Source organism: Corvus brachyrhynchos, unplaced genomic scaffold (genome assembly GCF_000691975.1).
Source record: "Corvus brachyrhynchos isolate BGI_N302 unplaced genomic scaffold, ASM69197v1 scaffold237, whole genome shotgun sequence".
Lineage (NCBI taxonomy): Eukaryota > Metazoa > Chordata > Aves > Passeriformes > Corvidae > Corvus > Corvus brachyrhynchos.
In genome coordinates, this window is record NW_008238959.1 from 819718 (window position 1) to 828658 (window position 8941).

At 44.0% G+C, this 8941-nt stretch overlaps 1 long non-coding RNA gene across 1 annotated transcript in view; it reads right to left on the reverse strand.

Moving 5' to 3' along the window:
* LOC108447726 overlaps window positions 1-8245 on the reverse strand; it is a 44111-nt gene extending 35866 nt beyond the window's left edge. The window contains exon 1 of the long non-coding RNA XR_001863403.1: window positions 8164-8245. This is a non-coding gene — a long non-coding RNA (uncharacterized LOC108447726). The remainder of the gene's footprint in view (window positions 1-8163) is intronic.
* Between the last annotated feature and the right edge of the window lie 696 nt (window positions 8246-8941).

The following is an 8941-nucleotide window of genomic DNA, read 5'->3' on the forward strand; positions in this document are numbered from 1 at the left end:
ACTAGAGGGCACCAGCAGGATGTGGCCGCTCGCGGCTGCTGGAGCTCACCAACCTGCCTCGCCGAGAGTTAAGCACATCATTTTTTCCCTCTTTTATTTAAAAAAATTAAAGAGATTTTACACACTCCCGGAAAGTAACACAAGCCTCTCTTCTGCACAGTCACGAGGAACCTTCCGTTGAAGAGAAAAGTTGGGTGCTAAGACCCTGACAGAGATTTTGTAAGTCCTCACAGCTCTGTGGAGAGGCACAGACCTGAGGGGGACTTCAGACCTCTGGGCAGCGTGGCTTCCTTCCAAACAGGAAAACTGCTTATGTAGCAAAACTGAAGTTTGTTAATTCAGAACTCCAGGTAAGGAAAGGCAACCGAGGAAACGAAGATAGAAGATGGAATTCTGTTAGCCAGGTTCCCTGTTTCCCTGCTCTGCTCCTGGAGAATTCTTTAGTATCTGCAGTAGGTGCTGCTCTGACACTCTTGGTATCCAGGGCTACCACTCTGCAATAGCACTGTCCCATCCACCATACCCACACACGGGCAGTGGGACTGATCACCCCAGAAAGTCCTGTGCCAGCACTCCTCGGCTCTCCCACAGGGACCTGCTGAGCTGTCACCCGCCTGAGGCAGCTGCTCACCACCCCAGGCTCGTCCCAGGGGGTCACCCCAGCCAACACAAAACATCTCCGATTTGTCATTTTCAGCCAACATACAACCCCAGCCAAACCACCCTCCCCAGGCTGCTGCCACTCCTCTGCAGGCATCACCTGTTCTGTCAAGTCTCATCATTTCTTTCTCTGCATATATGCACTCCCGGGGTGTATCTGCACCAGGAACGCCATGTCCCACGTCCCCACAGGAAGGCAGGAGAGCTGCACTGGCAGCCAGAGCTGTTCCCCACCTCCCTGTCACCTCCAGCCTCCACCTTCAGGGAGCAGGAGCGGGTTTATGTGCTTGCTGCTAGGCCTGGGCTGAGCAGAGACTGCCAATTGTACTGCACTGTACTTAATTATGTAGTAGTTTTATGAGGTGGACTGCAGCACACAGGGGACCAACGTGAGACCACCAGATTTATTGCACTTTAACTTTGAGCTGACAGTATAACAGGCTCTAAGAGGTAAGTACTCAGTGCTTTATTCACTGATCTTTTGCCCTCTCCCTACATTTTCGTACAACGTTTTTTGGAGCCTGTCTGGGACGATGGGAAAGATCTGGAATAGTGAACAAAAACATGAAAAGACGAGAAAGGTAGGCAAATGGACAGAGAGACCCAAATAGAGACCCAAAGTATAGCAGAGGTATGAAAAAGGAGGAGGAGAGGTAGGTTCATGCACAAACCAGGTGCTCCAGGCCCTGAGTTAGCATGTTATTTTCTTTGTCATGAAATCACAAACTGGCCTTGTCAGCAAAGACAATTCCCTAATGGTTTCAGCCCTGTGGGACTCCTAGCTCAGTACCTATTTCTTAACAGCAACACTTATATTTTAACAAAATAGTGAGCGTAACACCTTCAGGGTTTTCGACTGGGAACAGCCCCCTGCCACCGCCATTCCGATGAAAAGTGGCTGAAGCAGTGACTTCAACAGGACATTTTCACTGACGTCCTTTGAAGACATGGACTGGATTTAGCCACATGTGCTGAGGGTTTGAGGAAAAGAAATACTGCCTGGTTTTGGAACGTGGTTGGCTATATGCAGCAGGAGAATGGAAAAACCATCACACTTTTTTTTTTTTTATCTGCACTTGTTCAATATTTAAAATATTGCTTTGAATCTATACAGATTTTCAGTTATTGGACCACTTGGATTTTTAAACCTCACTGACTCTCAGCCAGACTGCCTCCGTCTGCATTGAAAGGAGCCATTCTTCTTCTTCTTCTCTTTTTTTTTTCCTTCCCTTCAGTGAAACTGGAGCCTTTCCCTTCCCGTAACTTTCAGCTGGCTGAGCCATTCCTAGATCTCTGCATTTTTCACTTTCCAGCCTGACCCCCAGGACTTCAGGAGACGCGTAAGAGAAGTTATGTGACACATTGGCTGCAGTGAAAAGCTGTGCAGCTGAAGGGAAAATGCTACAGATGTCAAAATAAAATAAAATGAAATTTTACATCTACAAGGAAAAAGTAGGGTGAAAATGTTCTGTCAGGAATAGTATTAGCTACAAACTAGTGGAAAAGCACAGACACAGAGCAAAGTTGTACTGTGTAAGAAATAAAGTGCATGTGCTATTTTTCATTTTACTTGCTTTTTGTAGAAGACCACTAGGAACTGTGTTTTAACTGTTTCAAATACAATTTTAAAGAAATAATCACATTATTAGAAAATAATCTAATTGGGTTAAAATTGTAACTTTAAACTAGTTCAAATTAACAGATGTAAATTGTTACAGACACTTTATAGGGAGCAGCACATTTTGCCTGAAAAAGTAAATATATAGCATTATTACAGTGGGGATAAAATTATTAGACTGCTTAGAGAGCTTAAAACCAGTCCCAGAGCATGCTATCAAATGTGAGATCACACAAACCATTAAAATTTTAATGAGACTTAATGTTTGAGAAAGTTTAGTAAAATCCCTGGGATGTCTTATGATTTTTAGCACTGATTCATTGTAAAAGTATTGTCAAAAAAGGAGCTCCAAGTTTATATGTTGCTATGCATAAGAGATTCACTAAATTAATTTCTCAATCAAACACAGTGAATAAATACTCTTGAGTCCTACACGGCCCAAATGTGGAAACTCACATTTTTCTCTGTACTTTTCAAAGAGCAAATGCTCTTAGATGCTGTTTCATCTAGAATAAAGATAAATCTCTCCATTGCACCAGCTTAGTAAGAAGATAGATATAGTACTGGGATTCTCTTTAACGAAACAGTTTTGAAACACTTCTCCTGTAAAACATCAGTATACCATGCTGTAATTTTATTTCTGGAATTATCTGGGGAAGGGCCATCACTGACCTTACCACAAGAGCAAAAGATAAAGTGTTTTAAGGTTACAGAGAACTGTTGGTCAATTGTTGCCTGGATATTTATACTGTAATGTGTTTGGGCCTGGAGCTGTCTCTCACCATGCATTTATATCATTTGTAGCCCAGAAGGACTGTGATTTGTGTGGGGCACCTGGCCGTTAGAGGAATATGAATGATGAATAGTAAAAATATACTAAATTCCTTGACAGGTGATCCTATGTCACTGTAAAGGTTTATGGGAAAGCTTTTAATACTCTGCTGCCTCATCTGAAATAATATCCCCCCTCCACCCCAGATCTGCTAATACTGAAATTTAGGAAGGAAAAAGAAGAAAAAAAAGAAATTTGAATTATTTACATTAGGTATATAAGAAGCTGGTAAACAAGATAACTTTCAGTCTTTCCAGGGTTCTTATTTTATTCAACTTTGCACAGATCACAGTGACAGATACAGTTTCAAACAAAAAAAAGTTAAGACAGAGGTGACTGTAACAATTAAAGAGAAAAAAGGGTTTTAACCAAAGATCATTAATGAGATCTTACTTAGCTTATCAGTATGCAACAGACGAGAAGGAGAATCTTTTAAACGGTGGTGGGAAAATCTTAAAAGCTTCCATTTAGCTTCATTTACCTTCACATGTGAAAAAGGTTGCTCTGCACCTTGCTGCTAGACCCTTCTGTCAGTAGCACACATTAACATCGCCGGCACACAGAGAAGTCCTGTTGGATCAGCTCTGCATACCAACCCTCATACGTAGCACTCCATACCGCCATGGCTGGGAGGTTTTACCTATCCATCAGTGGCTAGGAAATGTGAGATAAGCGGACAAAGGAAAACGTCAAAGCACGATTAGGTAATCTCTTTTCTTTACGAAGTGGTTTCTCATACTGGGAAGATGAATGGGACTCCAAAAAAGCACGTGCCCTCTCCTGTCAGTAGCAAAACATTTTTTTTTCCGAAAGCAGGCGTCCCACAGCTCTCAGATTCCTGGGCACAGAGGACGCGCTTCCCGTTGAGAGAATCCCGTTGATAACCATCCCCATCACCCAACAGCTACTTTGTGTCCCTCCTACGCTCGTCTGCCACAGCGACAAGTTGTTTCTCATCTTCCACTTGTCCTGCTACACTCACCGGGGCATTTGTGAACAATTTGGATCTGCATCCCAAGGACATCTTTCAGCACCACCTATAAAAATTAAATGGATGAATCATGCACACAGGCTGCGTCTAAAGCATGGGTGCCTGTGACTCCCTAGTAATTTTACAACCTGTTTTCCAGTTTCAGCCAAGTTTGATAGGGGGGCGAACACCTCCCAAGACACAAAGTTCTCACAAGTTCTGGAAAACAGACATCCGCATAGAAGAAATTGGCAATGTAACTGCAGGAAAGGCAGCAGGACCAGCTCTGCTCTCACAAGACCAGAGAACACCCCACAGACACAAGAAAACCACATTTCACTGGGTCTGCAGCTCATGGAGATACTTGATTCAATGGTAAAATGTGTCCCTGCATGAGTGGTGGGAGATGTGCCCTGTGTTTTCTTTCCTATGGGTGCGTGACCAGCAGGGTCAGGCTCACCCTTTCCATTCCCAGAGGTACCCTACCCCGTTCAGGGATGGAAAATGTGAAAATATCTATTCCTGCTAAAGGGAATCAGTACCTGCCTATTGGTGTGATTTAGAGGAAAGCTCAAGGTGAAACTAGACATGCATCCCTTCCTCCTCCCACCCGCATGTAACCTGACTAGAGTTACTGCCCAACTTAGCCCAACAGAACTTCAAATTTAGGTTGTTCCTTCCTAAGTCCCACATTTGCTACACCGTAACCAGGTCCCAAAGCTTCATCTTAACGAAAAGCCATCTTAAAGGGGCTAAGAAGTGGAAAATGCTCCTGTAAATATCAGTGAAATCCAGATCCACCCACAGGAGTTCAGAAGACATCTCCAGAGGGAAGAAAACAGAGCAGACACCCAGCAGACAAAGTTCTCTGAAAGAAGGATACACAGCTCTGTGCAAACACCACATGGGCCAGGGCATCAACGTACAAGTGTGTCAGTGTCATCCTGTAATTCTACATACACATCAATATACCCAAGGGTCTCCCGCACTGGAAAAGGAACACAACTATGTGGATCATCGGTCACAAATTCAGCCTATTTTAGGTCAGACCTTTGCTCAGAGGCTGTTCCTCCCCGCTTTTCTCAGGACTATTTTTAATACACATCACTTTCTAGAACTTTGTTTCTTATGTCCCTGCTCCTGAGAAGCTCTCTCCTGTTTTTCTGCCAGAGAAATGCCAATCTCTGCCAGTGGACAAAGTGCCCTCTAGCAAAATTCCTCTGCACATGGAAACCAACTCATCCCTTTATTTTGGACAGTACCTGGTTTTAGGAACGGGATGGCTATTATTTCAGCCAGCTCATTTTGTAATGGAGTCTAACTTCGCTTTTTTAAAGAGTTGTGGAGAAGTGATCAGGCCTGAGCCACAAGACCACATTGTGTGTTCACTTTGGAAATACTCATCTTCACAGCTGTCTAGCTAATTGTATGTGCGGACTAACAGGTTTTTGTATATAGCCATATATAGAGAAATAGATAATCAGCTACACAACTACACTTTTTCTCCCCAAAACTGCCCAGAGTTTTTTTTTACCTCCCTGACAATGTCTCTGTGATTGTACAGAAGACAAGTACAGGTAACAAAACAGAATTCATGTGCCATGCCAACCTCTGTGACTTATGAGTATCACCTCTACCATGCACCTATACCACACGAAGTACAGATCTCTGGGTATGCACCTTCAAACACGCAAATTTTCCATCCCTTACCTAAATGGGAATCTCTGCTAGTGGTGCCCGTTGTTGGCTAAACCAGAGACCAGAGAGAGACACAGACGGGAGCAGGTCTGACATTCCACCAGGCAGGAGGCAGCAGTGACCTATATACCCTTGTCAATACATTTCACAAGAAACTGCAAGTTGCTTCAGCAAAATATGACTCCTTTGCTACTTTCCTGCTTAATTTAATACAGGCTTTTAGTATCCAAAGAACCCCACTGCTTTGAAATGAGGAAACTCGGTCAAAGACTTCGGCAATCAGCCCACAGCTGGCAAGCACAGTTCAGGGGCCTAAAACACAACTGCTCACTAGGTTTGCACTCACAGACAATGGAGCTTTTAAAATTAAGGCTTGTATACACAGGCAAATTTATCAGCCTGATTACACTAGCATAATTAGGCTGATAAATTTCCCTGTGTAGACAAGTCCTGAGACTCTCAAATTCATAACTAGGCAGGTCTTTCAGAGAGAGAGAGTGAGAGAGAGAGAGAGAGAGAGAAAAGAAGGAGAATTAGCAACTCCTGAAATATCCAAGGAATAATTTTTTTATCAGTCTCTCATATTCCTTTTTTTATTAGAAATAATAACAATCATCAACATTCCCTCAGCAGAGAGGTATCTATCTCCAGTGTCAGACAAACCCATGGGCATTGACAGAGCCCTGTCAGGCAGGCCAGACTCAGAATTCCAGTTTAGAGCACAGACTGGAGTGAGTTGCTCATCTTTTAGGACCATGCATCTGACATGAGACTCTCAGACACCCCTGTCCTTCCACAAGCATCATGGGAAGCCCATGCTGTGGAGAACAGCAGTCTGGAGACCCACCAGGAGCACCTCAATCATTAACTGTCTTCCTTTCCATCCCTCCCTCACCAATCTTTTCATTCAAGAGTATCATGTAATTCCCTTTTGAAACTGCCAACTCCACAATGAAATAGATCAAGACTCAACCGGAAACAGCCCAAGACACCTGACCAGGATAAAATCCCTCTGGTATCTTTGTGGATGGGAAGAGTCTCTCATCCCAGGCACCTTCTGCAATTCACTCTGCCTCCATGTCCTGGTGCCCTGAAGCACTACTTCTGCAACAGTAAGGATCATGTCGGGGGGAAGAGTCATGGCAGGACAACCACTCTGAACCTAGCCTCTCCATTCTTCCTAATGGAGAATACTGCCTGCACTCTCCTGGCTTCCCACAGTGTGATCTCACCCTTGTACTGCAAATATGAAGTGACAAGGGCTTCATGATCTATGCCAACACAGCTGTTACCAAGCTTCATCTATAAGTGCTGACATCAAATTCTCATAATCTCCCTCAATGGATTTGGAAGATTCAACCTTCAGCTGCTTCCCCAATCCAACCTTTTATCTCTTACCTATCTTCAACCTCCATCTTCTTCCATACCCCTCCTTGTCAGAAACACAGCTCTCTGTCTTGGCAGAGGAAAAGACTCTCTTGATAACCCAGAGTTGTTCCCAGTCTCTCCCTCCCCTTTACTCTCTGCTATCAACATAACACCAAGCAGCTTGAAGGAGAATGGGAGCCCCCATCATGCTAGGCACTGCACATGCACACACTGGAAGAGAGACTTGTCTTCTTGATCTTACAACCAAAACAAATAAGGCCCAAAGAAATGTTATTCCCTTTTTACAGATGGGAAACCAGGACCAAAGATATTAAATGTCTAGCCCTAGGAAGCCTGCAGCCAAGGCAGGAACTGACCCCCTGTTTCCTGAGAGCCAGCATTTGGTGTCTAATCGCACATGATCAGTCTTTCCTCTCTACCTCCCTGTAGGCACGAGGAATTTGTGCTCTACATCTCCACATGTTTCTTTTGCTCTGTACTGCACATAGCCATACACACCTAGATGGGACTCCTTAATAAATAATAGCATGTGGATTCCTGCACTTCTCTTCTACTTGTCAGCCCATGCCTCCCTTATAGCACAGGAATTAGTCTTTCTTTCCTGTATTCCCAGTGTAATTATCAAACAAACTTTCCTCTGGCATAGACTTCCCACACCAAGGACACTTTAAATCTCACACATAAATCTCTTTCATTTCAGCAGGTCTCTCTCCTGGAGAATGACATTTAATGGTGATCTTTTTTAAATCAGGTTCAGTCCCCTGTTTCCCACCCCCATCTGGTGAAAGCGACTTTCCACTTAGAAAGGAAGTCAGTCTTTGATTTCATAAATGATTATAAGAAGATTTAACATCCTCAGGAGCACAACTATTCTGATTAGGATGTATTTGCTCCAATACCTTTTCCAGCTGTCCTGCTTCTTCATACAAACCCCAAGATACAAAAATCTTTCTGAATTCACCCACAGACACTCCAGTGAGGAGACAGGCTACTCACCCTCTCATCATTTGGACTCTGGCTCCATGTAGTGCAGCAGAATAAAGCAGAGAATTGTCAGCACACCAACTGTGTGCTGGTCTCTGCCTCGAGCCCTGGCAGGCAGTTTGCTGAGCATGGATATGTGCGGGCTTGTTTGCTTTAGCTCGCTGACCTCTGCTTTGTTACTGCAGCCCTGCAGCTTGCTGAGACTGCCACCATGAAGAGCAGCTTGTCTGGAAAGGCAGGGGAGCTGGACAGATGAAGGTTTCAGAGGAGTATGCATCCACTGTCACTGTTGCAGGCAAGTTGGCATGAGTGTAACTTTTACAGGCAAGGGTAACTTTGCAGGTAATACCCATTTGTGCACAGTCTGTCCCTCTTCACACTGTGGCCAGCTGAAGGAAAACATCAGATGCTGTTTGCACAGTGCCGTAGTGGGTTGGAGTTTTCTGGCTTCAAAGGCAGATTTGAACTGTAAGATAAAATTTTTGTGCAGCTTTGCTTTCAAAGACTTTATACCATTTTTCCTTTCAAATACTACCCCTCTGAGGATATGTGTATATGTAAAATGAGATGGTAACCTGAAGGCCACAGTCCCAAGTCACCCTCCAGCACTCTCAAAGGCTGTCAGAGGCTCAGAGGGTTCTCCTTAGAAAACAGTAAATGAGATTCTGGGTCAGAAAGACAAGCTATGAAGAAATTTCCTGCCTAAATCTCTTCAGGAGTGTTTCTGACCCTGCTACCAGGTCCAAAGGGGTGGGACCCAAATGTGAAATTCTTTTTTGATCAAAGTCTT